At 59.4% G+C, this 17,159-nt stretch overlaps 1 protein-coding gene across 6 annotated transcripts in view; it reads right to left on the bottom strand.

The window, feature by feature from the left end:
- ELFN1 (extracellular leucine rich repeat and fibronectin type III domain containing 1) overlaps positions 1-17,159 on the bottom strand; it is a 61,344-nt gene that overhangs the window by 23,384 nt on the left and 20,801 nt on the right. For 4 of the 6 annotated variants that reach the window (XM_043456531.1, XM_043456530.1, XM_043456532.1 and 1 more), the window contains one exon: positions 1,582-1,733. The gene's annotated coding sequence lies outside the window, so the exon portion shown is untranslated. The remainder of the gene's footprint in view (positions 1-1,581; positions 1,734-17,159) is intronic. The other 2 variants (XM_043456534.1, XM_043456533.1) reach the window with 1 other exon arrangement.

Here is a 17,159-nt window from a genome sequence, read left to right on the forward strand (position 1 = left end):
ACCACCTGTGTGGACAGCGCCAGTGCCGTGTGTCAGTCTGGACGCCCACAGCGGGTCTTAGGCTCCTAGGTGGTCAGAGCGGACCCCTCCCCAGATGGTCCTGTCTTCTCGACTTCTCAACAAGTCGATGCAAAGGGCTCTTGGGGACCCCATCCCGTTTCAGATGGGACCTGAGGAGCAGGTGCTGACCACTGTCACACGCAGCTGGTGGCTGTGACGGTCAGAGCCCATTCCTCCCACCCGACCTCCGTGGCGATATCAGCTAAAGCAGCGAGGCCTTGCCCAGCACCACCTGCACGTCCTCACACTCACCACCCCCTGGACTGGGGGCAGGGTCGCCACCCGCCACCATGACCAGGCTCTGGCCAACAGCAGGCTCTCGATGGGCGTCTGAAGAATGAGGGACGGAGCAGTGGCCAGGTGGCTGAACCCCACGATCCGGTCCCAGCCCAGCTCTCTGCCCCGCCCTGCCCACCAGGCCCAGCCCCCGCGCCTGCGCGCTGATCCCCACCCAGGCCAGGCCTGCCCAGACCCCCGCTGCCTCGGTTACGGCGGTGGGTTGTCCCCATTGTCTGCGCCCCTCCAGAGCCACCCCCCAGAGGCCTCCGTCTAAAGCCACAGAGAAGCCTGGGGAGTGTGTGATGGAGGAGGAAGCCTCGCGAACTCCCCAGTGCCTCGTCAGCAGAGCGTAAGGTCACGGTCACTTTAAACTCAGCTTACAGAATTCTCTCTACAGCAGGCAGCAGTCTACGAGACACCCCAAACCTGAAGTCCGCGGTCAGTGCTCAGCGCACCGCGTGGCTGACCAACAGCACCCTTGCTGGTTCAGTGAGACGACGGCCCAGCTGTCAGCCCAGATACCCCACAGCACAGGCCCAGGAGCCCAGTCAGAGCTGCCGAGTCAGAGGCCTGGGAAGTGCCCGTGGCCCAGGAAACCGAGACACCAACCGAAGAGGGGGCGTCCGCGACTTCTGGGCTGACGGGAGACAGCCCGTCCGGCCACTCTCCAGCTGGAGCGAGGCGCCAGCAGACACGGCACCGCTGGTCACCGAACCCCCGGCCGCTGCAGGGCAGCTCCGACCCCCTCACTCACTGGGGCGTTCAGTCCAGCGTCCGTCTTCAGGATAAAGAGCCTGTCTGCAAGCAGACACGAGGCATGTCAACACGCACAGGCCTCACGGTGGGCACGGCGGTGTACGCTGCAACCCGACGCTGCATCTGTTCCCACAAAGCGGAGAAGACGAAACCTCCTTTAACCCACACAGCACTGGTGCCCCATCGGGGAGGACGCCGACAGGCCGGAGCACAGCCGCCCCAACTGAGACCATTCCCAGGTCTCCTAAAGCCTTGAGCTCCTCCTGTCGGGCCCAAGGGGGCCCTGAAGCCTTGGCCATCTCTCCTCCCTGAGGTGGGCATCGCCGCTGCATGAGAGTTGGACGCTGAAGGCCGTCTGTTTCTGTTGGACAGCGGGTCTCACGGAGGCCTGCAGGCCCGCCCATGACCCAGCAGCCCTGCCTCCAGGTCGTAGGACTTGCCCTGCCCGCCTTGTCCAGACGGCCCATGAGGCGAGGTGGCCCTTACCTTCAGCTCAGGGCCCGCCGGTGAGCTGACCCGTCTGCAGAGCCCAGGCGGGTGGATTCCTCCCCATGGGGGTCGCGGGCATCACCTCCTCATTCCAGGACACGCAGGGAGATGGGGGTCCAGGCAGGACACAGGGTCTCCGGCAGCTCCTGCTGTGTGGAGATAGAGCGAGTGGAGGTAAGGAGGACGTGGGGGCATTTGGAAGACCCCGCCGGCCAGGCACACAGAAGCCTCCGCCCTGGGCGCGCCTGCACATGGGTCACAGAAGAGAAAGGCCGGGGCTTCCGGTACTCGAGGAGGGCAGAGGGCAGGGCCAACGCAGAAACAGAGATGACAGAACCTCAGAGTTCAGGCTGGCTGGGCCTGTGGTCGCTGCTGGGGCTCTGGCCCGCTCCACCGTGTGGTGGCCCAGATGCTGTGCAGGGGCCCCCAGACCCACGCCAGGCTCTGGCCGATGCTTAGGAAGTTTACAGCCGGAGCCCCCGCACCCGCCCACCAGCTGTGACCCGTCATCCATCACTTGCCTGGACCGACCGCAGCAGACCCTGAGTGCCCTCCCAGCCTCGTGAGCCCTCACTCCGCAGTCACTGGATCCCTCTTTGCAGGCAGGGAAACTGAGGCAGGGGGCGCCTCTTGCAGGGAGGGGGGACACAGCAGAGGCACAGTGAGAAGTCGGGTCCCTCGCTCTCGGCCTTTCTGACTGCAGGCCTGTGTATCCCAGCTGGTTGGGGGGCTAGGGGCCTGCCCAGAGGAGGTGCTGTCTTTGGGACAAGTGGTTTCTGGGAGTAAGGGGGGCGCTGGGACACCTTTAGCCCCTGGAAGCCTGGCAGCGACGCTCAGGAGGGCCTGAGGGGGTCCCCAGGCTGTCAGCCTGAAGCCCCCACCCCCACTGGAAGCCCCCAGGCTCCGGGGCTGGGGGGAGGGCGCCTGTGGTGCTAGAGTGTGTGCAAATAAATGAGTGAGTGGCGTGTAATTACCTAAAATTGTTGGTTAGAAGCGGATGTAAATAACCAAAAAATATGTGGGGAAGTGGGGGGAATGCTCATCAATTAGACTTAATTACTTAACAGCTAATTGAAATAATAATGGATTCATTTGAATATGCTAATGAGGCCAAACCTGCCTAGGAAAAGGTAATTGGAATAAAAATAAAACGCGGGGGCTCAGAAGCTCCCAAGAGACTTCCTGGCCTAGCCGGAAGCTGGGGGACCAGGGGCGGGAGGCCAAAGCTGCTCCCACCCACAGCCTCTGCCCACCCAGGGCGGCCTCCGCTCTCCTCTCCCAGGTCCTGGGGACCCTGACTACGCCAGGTCGGCCTTCCAGCTGCCCAGAGCAGGCAGAAGGGCTGCCTCGCCCACCAGGCCCCAGAGGAGAAACGGGAAGGCGCGCGTGCTGACTGCCTGCTCTATACCCAGTCCTGACTGCAGACTTGGAAGGCCGGGGACCCGCACCCTGCTGCCTGGGCGGCGCCGGGTGGCGCCGGGGCCGAGTGGGCCGGCTCGCAGGCGGAGGAGGAGCAGGCCAGCGCCCAGTCCTGCGCTCACACTGCCCCGCCGGCATCGCTTGCAGACCCACGGATCACACGGGTGCACGCGCAGGCACACCCTCCGGGCCTGTGTGTACCCACTCACTCCGCTTTACTGAAACTCAGCCCCAGCCAGCATCCCACCACGCGGACCCCAGGGGAGGTGGACCACCCCGCCTGCCTCTGACCCCACTCAGCCTTTCCCAGCGGCCCGGAGCACCACCCTGGGGCCCAGCGGGAGCCTCTCTGGGGCTGAGCCTACCCCAGTATTAAGACAGCGCTTGTGCTGCTACCGGAAATCACAGGCCTGAACAGACCAGAGATGCTGGCCTCGCGGGAGCGAGGCGGGAGGAGCCCGGGTGAGGCCAGTGGCTGAGGGTGCGGGCTCGGGGGGCGTGGCCTGGGCGGGAGACCCGGGGAGGGGCGTGGCCTGGGCGGGAGACCTGGGGGTCGGAGGCGGTTAGAGAGGGAGCCCGGCGTCCGACCCGTGTGACCTCGGCAAGCCTCAGCTCCCCCTCCAAACTACGGGGATGACGGTGACCACCCCTCGCTGGCCACCGCCCAGGCCGGTCTGAACCCACAGGGCTCGGCCCCAGAAGCCCCAGAGGCCCCCTGAGTTGGAGGGGTTGACGGTGACAATCCCCGCCCCTCCCGGGCAGGCGGGCACACACACATGATGCTGGGGGTTCACCAGGGACCCCAAAGGCCTCCCGGGGACTCTGAGTCTCCTATTTACCGAGACTGACCTGTGCCGGGCTTCTCAGGTGGGAGCGCGGGCCCCAAACCTCCCTCAGCTGCCCCGGGGGCCTCGCGGCTATGGCCCACCCCTGGGACAGGTGACCTGGGGCTGGGGGCCGACCGACAGGCCTCAGGCCACACGGTGGGGATACCCGAGGCCTCCCTTCTGAGCAGCGCCGTGGACACGGTCGGGAAGGGGCTCAGCAGCCCACCGCGTCCGGATGCCCCTCCGGCAGCAGAGGTGGGCGGTGGGGGTGGGGGTGGGGGTCCCCAACCCTCCTCCTTGGAGGGAGCAACGCGTCCCCCCGAAGACGTCAGTCCGGGTGAGGGTGGGACAAAGGAAAGGCCCAAACTTGACATTTGCATTTCAAGCACTTATATCAGCAAAACAAATACCAGTAATTATACCATTTGCATATTTTCTACCATGATTGTTGGGGAGGGGAGGAGGGGCCCCTGCTGATGCCAGCAGCCCGCCTCCGCAGCTGCGCCGCGCCCCCACCCCCCCCAGGCCCTCTCCTCCGCCCCGCACCCCCCACGGGGCGGGGGCGCGGGGACTCCGGGCGGCAGGAAACGTCCCGCTCCACCTGGGCCTGCCTCACGGGTCCGGAGCCAGACCCCGCCTGTGAAGTGGGACCCAGGGTGCACCCCCGACCCGCCGAGCTCAGGCTCGGCTCCTCACTCTGACGCTCCACGGCCTCTCCGCCCCCGGCGTGCGCGCTCCCCCTCACAAAGGCCTCCGCCCCAACCTGACCCCACTGCCCCGCACCAGCCAGCCACCCTCTCCGCCTCGCCGGGCCTGGCACGCAGCAGACTCAGCCGTGGGACGCTGCCAGCCCAGGCCCCACCCTGGTGCCGACCCCACAGAGAGGGCGGGGACCCCCCACTCAGAGGGGACTCGTGGGCTGGGGGATGGGACTGGCGGGGGAGGGCGGGGACTGAGCGCCCAGGCCCCTCCCTGGTATCTGCTGTAGGCAGTGCCCTCCTGGGGCGTCCAGAGAGCAGGGGTGCCCCACACGGTCTCAGCTCCCTCCTGCCTCTGGGGGGCTCCGGGGAGCGCTCCCTTCCTCAGCACCCCCACCTCCCTCCACTGCCCGCAGAACTGGACAGACGGCAGACTCCCCCTCGCCCTGCCTCAAGGCTCCTGATACGGCCCTTCAGGGCAGGGTCCCTGGGCTCATCCCAGGCTGGGGACTCGTGAAGGGAACCAGGTGGCTTCTCCCTGCTCTGTCGGGCCCGCGGTGTGGAGTGTCTGGTTTCCAGTGGAGGGAAGTCAGGAGGGAGCGGGGCGGGAGGGGTCCCAGTGGCACCTGAGGCCTGCAAGGAGGACAGGCCGAGGGGCAGCGGAACCCTGCCGGCAGTGTTCCCCAGGCCCGCTCCCTGGGTCGGGAAGCAGACACCCAGCTCAGTCTGGGGCGCTGACGAAGGGGATGGGATGTCCCCGGCCCATCAGAGCTGGGACCCCTGAATAGTGACCACGACAGCGGAGACACGACCAGGCAGCCCCCACCCCGCCCCACCAGGCGGGCACCTCAGTCTTATCACCCTGGTCTCCAGCGAAACCGAGGCTCAGAGGAGTCACTCCACACATGGAGCCGGGACCTGTGCCTGGCCGGCCTGGCCCCCTCCCCACCCCTCCCCCCACCCCGCTTTCTGCAGGACAGGGGTCATCAGTGCCACCCCTCTGCAGACGGGAGACTCAGTCCCAGACGCAGGAGAGAGCGGCCTGTGATCACCCTGGACGCTCCTCAGCCGGCCTGACAGCTCTTTGCTTCTGACTTAAAGTCAGGCAGCGGCAGCAAGGGACGAGGTAATTACAGCTCCCAGGCTGGCTGCAGACACACCACCTCCCCCCCTCCCTTTAATCTCTTCCCACTCAGCCCCGCAGAAGGGAAGCCAGGGCCCCAGGCTTGGAAGTGCAAATGAGGCCCCTTCCCCCTTTAACTGCGAGCGGCAATTAACTCCTCACTTCACACCCCACAGCCCCACAAATTCCAGATGGAGTAAACAGTTAAATATGAAATATTACACCATAAAAAAAAAAAAACTGGATGAAAACAGAATTCAATACTTAGCAGTCCTCAGGAGGGAGACAGGCTTTCCAAGCTCTGGAGGGATAGGATAAATTGTACAAGAGAGAGACAGATCTGACCATATAAAAATAAGGTAAAAGAACATTAAAAAAAAAAATAAGATGTACAACATACAGGGAAAACTATTTATAGCAAGTGTGACAGAAATGATAACTTCATTATGTAAAGAATTCAAATTGATTAGGGAACCACTAACAACGTATAAACAAACGGGAGAAACAGACACAAAGGAGAAAACACAGTTGGTTAACAAATATATGAGACAGTGTTCAACTTCTTGCATAATTAGGGAAATGCAAATTTTTAAATTACACTGAGACACCATATAGGCTCATCAAATAAACAGTGATCTAAAAACCACCACCAAAAAAAAAGGCAACTAAAGATAAGTGCTGCGAAGGTTATGGCGAAACTGGCACAATTTTTTTGGAAAGTCATTTGGCAATACAGATAAAAAGCTTCTAAAGTGTGCACAGCTTATAGCAGACAAGAGGCTTAATGGGGAAGCTAAAACTTTCCCTTTGAGACCAAGGACAGCACATGGATGCCTGCTACCACCACTTCTACTCAAAACTGCACTAGTGGGCTCAGCCATTGCAATAAGGCCAGAAAAAGAAATTAAAATGATATGACTCAGAAAGGGAGAAACAACTCTAGTTATTCACAGGTGTTACATAAAAAAAAAGTCCCAAAGAATGTATAAATGCAGTGATGGATGACGGAACTTAAGAGCACTAGATATAAAATCCATATTCAAACGTCAAGTGAATCTCTATACATCTGTAGTAAGCAGAACATGAACGCTTATTAAAATTCAACACTGCAAATTGATCCACAGATTCTATGCAATCACAATCAAAATCCTGGAAATTTTTTCTTTCTGTGGAACCTGACGAGCTGACTCTGAAATTTATAGGGAAGAGCCAAGGGCCTAGAATGGTCCTAAATAAGAACAAGGTGGAGTGGCGGGGGGGGGGGGGATTACTCATCAGATCGTTTATTACACAACCAAAGGCGCTGAAGCAGTTGCTCGCGGTACGAGATCAGAAAACAAGCCCACGGATCAAACCGGAGGCTCCCCACCAAGCTGGGACCCAGCCCCTGTGATGATCAAGGAGGCCAGTAACTCAGGAAGTCAGACATCCGGGAGGAAAACGAAACCAGACCCCTACCTCACACCGCATGAAAGATCAATTCCAGGCTGATTACAGACCTCAATGAGAAAAGAACCATATACCTAAGGAGATAGCAGAAAAATACATGGACAACCCGGAAGCAAGGAAGGTCTCCTTCCCTTGGACCCACACAAGAACATGATCAACTCTACTCCATAAAAGTGAAGAATTCCCGGGGCTTCCCTGGTGTCTCAGTGGTAAAGAATCTACCCGCCAATGCAGATGTGGGTTCGACCCCTGGGTCAGGAAGATCCCCTGGAGGAGGGCATGGCAACCCACTCCAGTATTCTTGCCTGGGAAGCCCCATGGACAGAGGAGCCTGGTGGGCTACAGTCCATGAAGTCACAGAGCTGCAGCTGATTGCACACATGCATAATGCATACTTGAAAGTTGCTATAAGAACAAATCTTAAAACAGTTTTCACCACAAGAAGAAATTTAAAAAGTGAAGAATTCTTGCTCTTGAAAAATAACATAATAAAAACACAAGCCACAGATATTCGAACACAGCCTTCTATCTACTCTAACAATGACATGGTGGGGGCATCACCCACTCAATGGACATGAACCTGAGCAAACTCCGGGAGATAGTGAAGGACAGGGAAGCCTGGTGGGCTGCAGTCCACGGGGTCGCAAAGAGTCACACACGACTTAGCAACTGAACAACAAGGACAACAATCTACTCCGAGTTGTCCATCCCGAATCCATGGACAACTCCTACAGATTCAAGGGGAAAATACAGGCACCTCAGCAATACAGAAAATGGAGAGAGGTCTTGAAAAGGCATTTCCCAAATGAGGACATCCAAATGGCTCCAGAACATCAAACCATAAAAGATGCTCAACTTCATTATTTATGGAGACAGAAAAGCTTCAGAAGTCTCAGGAGTGTTGTGTTGGGGACGTGGTGAGACAGGAAGACATCCTCTGCTCCGGGGGCCGTTTCACCCCCACGCCGAGGAGGAGACTGACGCACGCCGGTACATTCTGAGCCCAGAGACCCCACCCCGAAGTTCCATCGAAGTCTCTCAACCTTGACTGTGGCTGTGCAGTGTCCACACGATGATCATCCTTTCCACGTTCATACATGATTTCAGCACTCTTCTGTACATACTACTCACTGCAAGTATGTGTGCACACTCAGTTACTCAGGACTGTCCGACTCTGCAACCCCATGCACTGTAGCTCGCCAGGCTACTCTGTCCATGGGATTCTCCACGCAAGCACACTGGAGTGGGTTGCCGTGACCTCCTCAAGGGGATCTTCCTGACCCAGGGATCGGACCGCCATCTCCTGCATTGGCAGGCAGACTCTTTTACCAAGGCAGTCACTCAGTTGTATCCAACTCTGTGACCCCATGGACTGTAGTCCACCAGCTTCCTCCATCCATGGGATTCTCCAGGCAAGAATACTGGAGTGGGTTGCCATTCCCTTCTCCTGGGGATCTTCCCAACCCAGGGATCAAACCTGGGTCTCCTACACTGCAGGCAGATTCTTTACCATCTGAGCTCCAGGGAAGCCCTTTACCAATGAGCCACCTGGAAAGCCCATCTGACAATTTGAAAAAGTCCCGGGAGTGGGGGAGGAAAGTTCAGCCCTTGGGCCAACTGTCTTCCTCCCAAGAACCTATCATAAAGAAATAATCCCAGAGAGGAGCTGGGCCAGAGACTTCCACTGCCTCTTAATATAGAAGAGAAAAAAACTGGAAATCACCTAAGTGTTCGCTATGAGGAGAAGGACTGTGAATCTGTTACAGGACACCCTCTCTAAATACTGCACCATCATTTTAATAATGCTGATGAAAATTTTGCAGCTTGGAAACCGCTCAAGATCTGTGAATGATCAGAGCCAGCAGTTCACTCCCAGATGGACAGAAACATGAACATACACCCGCAAACCACACGTGCAAGGGTGTTCTTAGCAACACCATTCAGAGCAGCCCACGCTGGAAACAGCTCCTCAGTGCCAGAAGGGACCGACAGATGGGGACGTCTGCACACCTGGGAATATTACACAGCAATGAAGATGGAGGGGCCATCACGTCCAACAGAGGAACGTGATTCTCACGAGTGAAGCGTGCAACAAAAGCAGCCAGACATGAAGAGCGTGTGATCTGTGATTCCGTTCACACAACGTGAGAAGACAAACCTGTGCTTGTTGTTGAGTCACCAAGTCGTGTCTGACTCTGTGACCCCATGGACTGAGGCGTGCCAGGCCCTGCTATCCATGGACTTCCCAGGCAAGAATACTGGAGTGTGTTGCCACTTCCTGCTCTGGGGGATCTTTCTGTCCCAGGGGTCAAATCCACCTCTCCTGCATCGGCAGGCGGGTTCTTTACCACTGAGCCAGCAGCAAAGTCCGTCAAAACGATGCCGCTAGAAGCCAAAACTGTGGTCACCCATGGGCGGTACATGACCCCAAAAGGCCAAGAGGTGACTTCCAGGAGCTGGTGGGTTCTGCCTCTTGACGGAGGTGCTGGTTACACTTGATGAAAAATTCAGTAAACAGTACCTTGGGGTCTGTGTGCGTCTCTGTAGGTAAGTTATGATTCAGTTTGTTGTGTGGTTTTTTTTTAAGGGTGATTGATACCAACACTGTAACAAACCGTCATCCTCAAATGAAGAAGAGCCTAGAAGGCCATTCTCCAGGTGGGACCACAGTTCATTTCCCCTTTGAGCATTTTCCTAATTTGCTTTAGAGAAGAAATAGTTCTCTTTGGAAATAAAAAAAATAATTGGGAAATAATACTTATTACATATATTAAAATGCCAGGCCAAAAAAAAAAAAAAAAGTGCTGGTGCTAATTAACATTTTGCAATCCAGGATGGCCTGATGCTTCGATGTTGGGAGAACTCAGGGCTGATGCTAACGTGCCTGGGGCCCTCACCCCACCTTCTGCGGCTGCAGCCCCGTCACCCCTCGGCCGACAGGAGCTGACGTGCTAATCTGCTGAGCAAAGGCAGAGCCAGCTCGGAGGGTGCGAAGCAGGAGACAACCGCAGCGAAGGGGAGGCGGGAACGCCGGGGAGGCAGGAGCCTGATGAGTCCTATGCAAGAGCTGTAAATTTGATAAGTGCTTATTAGAAATATGAGAATGAGGCTTCAAATGTGCCTGTCTGCCTGAAGTGATGGCTGAGGTACCCTCGGACTCTCGCTGGCTAAACGCGGTAAGCTGTTCCACTGTAGATGCAAAGTTAAAAACATACATCTAGACAGAAGTGAGATCCCCAGAAGAGCCTGTCACTGTCCTGGGGGCTCCAGAAAACCCTCCTTAGAAACGGGCCAGAAAAGCGGCAGGACCCCCACACCCTCCACCATCGGTCCAGTGACTGGCTCCTTCCTCAAGGCGGTCCAGGACCCCAGCCCCCAGTCCACCCGGCCAGCTGAGCTCTGAGCTGGCACAGCAAGCACCCACGGGTGCTGTGTTCCAGGCCATTCTCTCTTCACTCGACCCGGGCAGGTGGCCCCGGTTGGGGACCCAGGCGGCAGGTGAGCACCGAGGCTGAGCGCAGCCTGCCAGGATTCCCCTTTATCCCCGCTGCCGGGCAGCCTGGGACAGGTGCCGCCCTCCCCGAGGGCCCCGGCAGGGAGGCCCGTGCGCTCCAGCCCGGCCGACACCTGCTCAGGCCCATCTGCCGACGATGACACACACCTTCCCCGTTCACGACGGCAACACTGATAAAAGCAGAAAAAAGACACATTCCCAGAAGAATATGGTGGGGGGCGGGCAGATTCTTGAAAGGGCTGGAAATCAAAGAGGAAATAAATGTGCCCACGGTGAGCTGTCCTCCTCCCGCTGGGAGCTCTTCTGACAGATGAGACCATAGTCTCGGGGCCCCACGGCCAGTGAGCAGGAGTTGGACAGGAACCTGACCCCAAACACTCCCGCCAGAGCCTCGCCTCTGCGTGGGCCATGGACCCGACGTTCAGCGCCAGCAGAGACAGGCAGCGGGGGCTCGCCGAGGCCAGGGACAGCCTCCTGGTCTGTGCACCCCCCCCACCACCCAGACATCCTCAGCGGGGCGGATGGGCAGAAGGGGCTGTCATCCTCGCCGGGCCGAAGCCCCAGGCTCTCATCTGCGCCTCTATGAGTGGACACGGGCAGGAGACCCTGCCGGCCACTCCCTCCGGGGCCTGAGCGGCATCTCTTCTGCCAGAGGGTGGGGGCTCCTCCTCCCCAGGACCACCAGCACCCCGTCCTCTGACCCCGCCCCACTCACAGCAAACCCTCTGACACCCCATCTCCCCGGACGTCCACACGCCTGCCGGGAAGCCCCAGCCAGAAAGGGTAGGGGCTTCTCCCAGATCTCAAGGCAGATGGTGGGGGGACTTGGGCCCTGGCCTGGACCAGCGCTCAACGCCGCCTCCTCCAGAAAGCCTCCCCAGCCTGCCGACATGGAGGGAGCCGGCGGACCGCCCCAGGCCACGTCCGCTGGGCCCTGTCCTCCAGCACCGCGCTCACTTCTGCGTCTGCACGCCACCCCCACTGACGTCAACTCCACATGGGAAGGGCCCGCGTCGCTTCCTGGCGGCTACACCAGCTCAGGCCAAGCACGCAGACGCGCTCCACAGGGGCTCACCGACAAGGACAAGGACTGGCCTCCCACCCCCAGGCCTGGCGCGGGGCCGGGGGGCCCACGAGGCTCGCTGAGTGAACCTTGAACCAGTGAACAGGAGTCAGGGACGCCTTCAACCAGCCAGGCTTTCAGAGTGCGGGCGGGGCGGGGCTGTGCCCACTCCTCTGCCTCCGGTGGGCTCCTGCCTCCACCTGCCTGGCCCCACGGCTGGTGCAAGGGGGAGGGCGCAGGCTGGCACTGGGAGTTGGGTCCCCGTCACTCTGGACTGAGGCTGGTTCTCAGGTGTTGAGGGGACGAAGGTGTCCAGCATCCGGGCCAGCAGGAGCATTGAGTGGACGTCACGAGGGGAGGCAGGCGTCACAGTCCTGGCCGGGCTGGGGGTGGAGCAGGTTCCAGGTCGGAGGGCCGGTTCCTCCTCCAGCACCGAGTGAGCGCAGGACTGCAGAGCTCAGCAGCGGCGTGCCCTGCGTCGTTCATGATGCCACGTGAGCGGCGACGGGCACAGAGGCAGGAAGGCGGGCGAGGGGCCCCCAACGGCCCCAGGTGGAACAGGAGGCTGCGTCTGGCCCCCGCAGGAGGGATGCCCCCACACCTGCGGCCAGGCAGCGGGCAGCAGCCTCGCCCCGCGTTGATGGGCAGCTGGGTGGTCAGGACAGGGCCTCCCAGGGCGCCCACCGCCCTTTCACAGGAAGCGTTTGTTTTCTTCTGCAGTGCATCTCAGGCTAGTTCCTATGAGACCCAGAAACTCTAGTCTGGTTCCCACCCCCACCATGCAGGGTCAGCTGCCTGTGGTCTCAGGAACCCAGGCAGGCCCCAGGCGAGGTGTGCGGCTGGAGGACCTCAGGGCCAGTCCGGAAGAGCCCGGCCGCCCAGACGCGGCGACCGTGATGCCTTCTGAGCCTGTGTCTCTGCCCTCACTCCTGCTAGAATCTCCACACCTGGGCAGCGGGTTGGGGGGTCACCCCCTTGAGGGAGGGGTTTCCTTTCTCTAGGCGGTGGGGGACACTCCGGCCCCCTTTCATCCCCGCAGCAATGCCTGTGGGTGACTGAGAAGCCAGAAGTCCCCTTCTCTGTCCTCACCCCCCCATCCTCCCAGGCCCTTTGTGACGTCACTGCTGTTGCCATGGGAACGCTGCCAGCTGAGCAGATGACTTCACGGGCGGGCAGACGGGAGGATCGGGACTGGGCCTGCCTGGTCTTGCAGCAAAGGCCGCGCTCGGGTGACCGGCCACACAGCACAGGACGCAGGGAAGCCACCTGCCCTGGCCGACTCCTTCCAGATAGAGGGTGGCGGGGCCACATCTGCCCAGAGAGGTGGGCAGGCCGTGGCTGAGGCTGTCCACAGCCTCGGTTTCCCTCTCAGAAGGCAGGAGCAAGTCCAGGAGCCCAGCACTTCCAGAGGACTCCCCGCTGCGTCGGGCACCCGTGGGGGCGGGGCGCTGTTCAGCGGTGAAGGCCCTGGCACATCCTGCGTGAATCACAGCCAGATGGGGACTTCCGGAAGCTTCCCACCTGCTCCTGCTCTGGGGGTGTGTTTCCTGGGCAGAGGAAGCACTTCCCCATCTTCCGGGAGCCCCCACCTGCTCCTGCTCTGGGGGGCATTTCCTGGGCAGAGGGGAGCACTGCCCCATCTTCCGGGAGCCCCTATCCCGGGGCTCTGATGCTCTTGGCTCTCTAGCCGCCCCTGGGGACCCCACCACATGCACCCACCTGTCAGCACCGATCCAGGTCTCCCAGACACCTGCTCCATTCCTGGGGTTGCCATGGGGACGAGCCAGGGCAGGCAGCGTGTTCAGGTGGGGCCCTGGGCACCCCTGAGGTTCCGCAGAAGCTGGGCACACAGACAGGTCTGCAGGTGTGCCCACGCCATGCCCACACGTGTGTGCACGCTTGCACACACACCTGCGTGTTCTAACCTAGAGGTGGGACTGCATTCGGGGTAGATACAGGCTGTGCATGGCATGTGCCTATCCAGGGGCACGGGCGGCCCAACTGGGCCTCCCCTGGACCTTGATCCCTGACCCCCACGGCCCAGCACGTGGTCGGGGGGAAGCAGGCACCTTCTTTTACTGTCTCCTTTCATTCAACTCTCAAGGTGGGGATTCGGGAAGCTTCCCTCAACTCCCGACTAGAAACAAGGCCCAGAGACAGGAGGAGCTCGTCCAAGGTCACAGAGCCCTCGGGCAGTCCGGGAGGTTGTGCGGGGAGGTCCCAGCCCTGCCTCTCCCCCGCCAGCCCCCCCAGCTGCAGTCCAACCTGGTGCCTCCCATCTATGACCCCACATCTCCCGCAGACAGTGGGGTGCAGGAGAGCAGGTCTCCACACCGAGAGCATCGCGCGGCAGCCCAGCCTCTGCTGACGGCATGGACACCTCCTGGCCGCCCCTGCTGGCCTCAGGTCCGCCCGGCCAGGCCGAGGAGAGACAAGCCCCTCCCCCAGGCAGGAGGGGGCCTCTGCCCCACAAACCGAGCAGCCCGGCCTGGCCCGCAGCCTCTGACGGCCCAGCCGCAGGCAGGCAGGCCGGACGGAGCCGTCCCGGCCTCAGTGAGCAGCCCTGGGGGGTGGGGTTGGCTGCAGCGCCCGGGCGGGAGTCGGGGGACGTGGGTGCCAGCAGCCCCTCCCCCAGGCCCCATGGTGGCTCCTAACCTCCCAGCCACCCTGCCTTCCGCTCAGCCCACCGGTCACGGGCAGGGGGAGAAACTGAGACCCCGCGTCAGAAGTGGCTGCCAGGAGACAGAAGCCGCCAGGAGGGTCTGGCCGGGATCGGGTCGCTGCACACACAGCCTGGACGCCACCCTGCCAGTCACACGGTCATCCTGAACGCCTGGCCGGCCAGGCACTGCTGGGCTGGGCAGCTAGAGGCTGGTCAGGGATGCAGAGCGGCCTTTAACTACCCCGGTGATTTCACGCCACGGCGTCCTCCTCCTCCCCAGCCGCCTGAGGCACCCGGCCACGCGATGGACGCCTAATGAGCTGTGAAGGTCCATTTTTCAAAGTTAAACATTTCCCGGGCTCCCTGGCCCAGCCTCCAGACGCAGCCGAGTGGCATCCTGGGTGTGGGGCCAAGACAGCTGCTCAGGGAGGCCAGCGCCCACGGGGACTCCACAGCACCCTGGCGCTCACTGCCCCCCTGGGGTCCACGGAAAACCACCCCAGCGGCCAGCCCGAGGGGCGCTGAGGTGGCGCGGACAAGGCTGGGCAGCGGGGCCTCAGCCCAGCGCAGACTTCACGTGGGGAACCCTGCCCCTGCCCCACCTCACAGAGGGGAGACTGGCGGAGGGGCCGCGAGTCCCCCAGCAGCAGCCTCGAGGTCTCACCCACCTCGGGGGAAGGGCGGAGGACCTGCAGGGCCATTCAAGGGGCAGCGTGGGTGGAGACCCCAGACCCCCGGCACACCCCAGGTGTATCCAGGAGGGCTCCAGCTGACCCCTGTCAGCCAGGACCACTGCTAGCCTCTGTGTGAGGTGGCCGGACTCCTCGGTCAGCCCCTGCCTCGCTAGGGGGACGGGCTGGCAGGAGGCCTGAAAGTGGCCTCTGCAGGTTGGGGCTCAAGCCTCAGCTCTGTAAGTACCCACCTCTGTGAGCTCGCCCCAGCCACCTCCCTGGCCCTCAGGACCTCCACCTGCCCTCTGGGGCCATTTGTCTCTGAGCCAGGGGCCGTCTGCATTCCCATGTCTTCCAAACCTCTGTCCATGCTGACACTGTCTTTAGTCCCTGTAGGTGCCTCTACCCGTCATCCATTCACCCACCATCAGCAATGCATCCATCCTCTACTCACTCATCTTTCAGCCATCCATTCACCTGTTCATCAATCATCCATCCTTCCTTCCTTCATTCCTCACACATCTGTCCACTCATCCACCATGCATCTCACCATCCACTTTATTCATCCATCATCCATCCAGTTCATCCATCCATCCATCCATCATCCATCTCATCATCCATCCAGTTTGTTCATCCACCATCCATCCACTCATCCATCCATCCATCATCCATCCAGTTTGTTCATCCACCATCCATCCACTCATCCATGCATCATCCATCCATCCATCCATCCATCTTGTCATCCATCCACCCTTCCAATTATCCTCCATCCATTTTATTCATCATCCATTCATATCTATCTACAAACCCACCACCTCAGCCATCTATCCATCCACTTATGAAGAGTAAGTCAGACAGTCCTGGGCCAGGGCTAGAGCCCAGTCCCTGAATACTGACCCAGTGTCCTCTCCAGGATGCTAGCTACGCAAACAGCTCCAGGAGTCCCCATTCTGTCACTGGCATTGGCTCTGCTCCCTGTCAGCTTGGGGAAGGGCTCCCATCTCCACTCGAGGGATCTTGGAGACAACCAAAAGCCAAGGGACCCAAGAAGCCCCCAGCACTGGCCCTGCTTCAGGGGCCATGTGAACTTGGTCAAGAAGCTCAGACCCCCATCTGCGACAGACACACGACTGCGGAGGCTTCACTCTGGGCCACACCGAGACACGCGGCGGTAAACGGACAACGTGGTGGGAGGGTGCGCCAAAATGAGGGAAAATAAAGCGACAAGACACGTTCTGCCCTCGCCACCGATTCCACAGCTTCCCAAGGGTTCCAGCTGAGGTGGACTAAACCTACCCAGAGGAGCCCTCAGCAGACCCAGGCAAGCAGGACCATCTGAAACCCCCACATTATGCCAAACACCCAGAAACACATGTGTGATCCCTTAGCAGCCCACACCTGTGGGGTCCACGCTGGGAACTGGGCTTCTTCCCCATGCGTCCCTTGATCCTATGATTCCCTTGCTTGCCCATTTGTACCGTCAGACCCCAGACACATCATATCAACGGAACAGAGACCAAGGCCATGGACAGCCTTGAAACTGTGCTCACACACTGGCAAGCACGTTCGCGTGCATGATGAACACACACAGGGTGCCCTGTAGACAGACCAGGCTAAGAAACAATGTCATTACTCAGCTACAAAAAACAACGGGCTTTTGAAAAACAAAACTTGGATGAACCTCCAGGAAATTTTGCCAAGTGAAAACAAATCCAAGCCCCAAAAGTTACATACCATGTGATTGCATGCATACAGTATACTTGAAAAGACAAAACTCATAGAAATGGAGAACAGATTAGTGTTTTCCAGGGGTCACAGATGAGGTTTGGGGGAGGGAGCTGAATGTGGCTATGTGGCTATAAAAAAGCGATAAGGATTTCTGGATTGATGGAAATGTTCTGTATCTGGACTGTATCACTGTCAACATCCCAGTTGCCATATAGTTTTGCAAGATGTTACTCCTGGGGAGAAATGGATAAAAGGTACCAGGGATCTCTCTGAATTATTTATCATGAATGCATGGGATCTACAACAGATCGCAAAATAAAAATGTTAAAATGGATGAAATAATGCATTGAAAATGGGTGGTGTTTTTAATAAAAGGTGTAAGATCAACTGGATTTATGTGAAAAGAAATGAAGCTGAATCC

The sequence above is a fragment of the Cervus canadensis genome, chromosome 32 (assembly GCF_019320065.1).
Source record: "Cervus canadensis isolate Bull #8, Minnesota chromosome 32, ASM1932006v1, whole genome shotgun sequence".
NCBI lineage: Eukaryota > Metazoa > Chordata > Mammalia > Artiodactyla > Cervidae > Cervus > Cervus canadensis.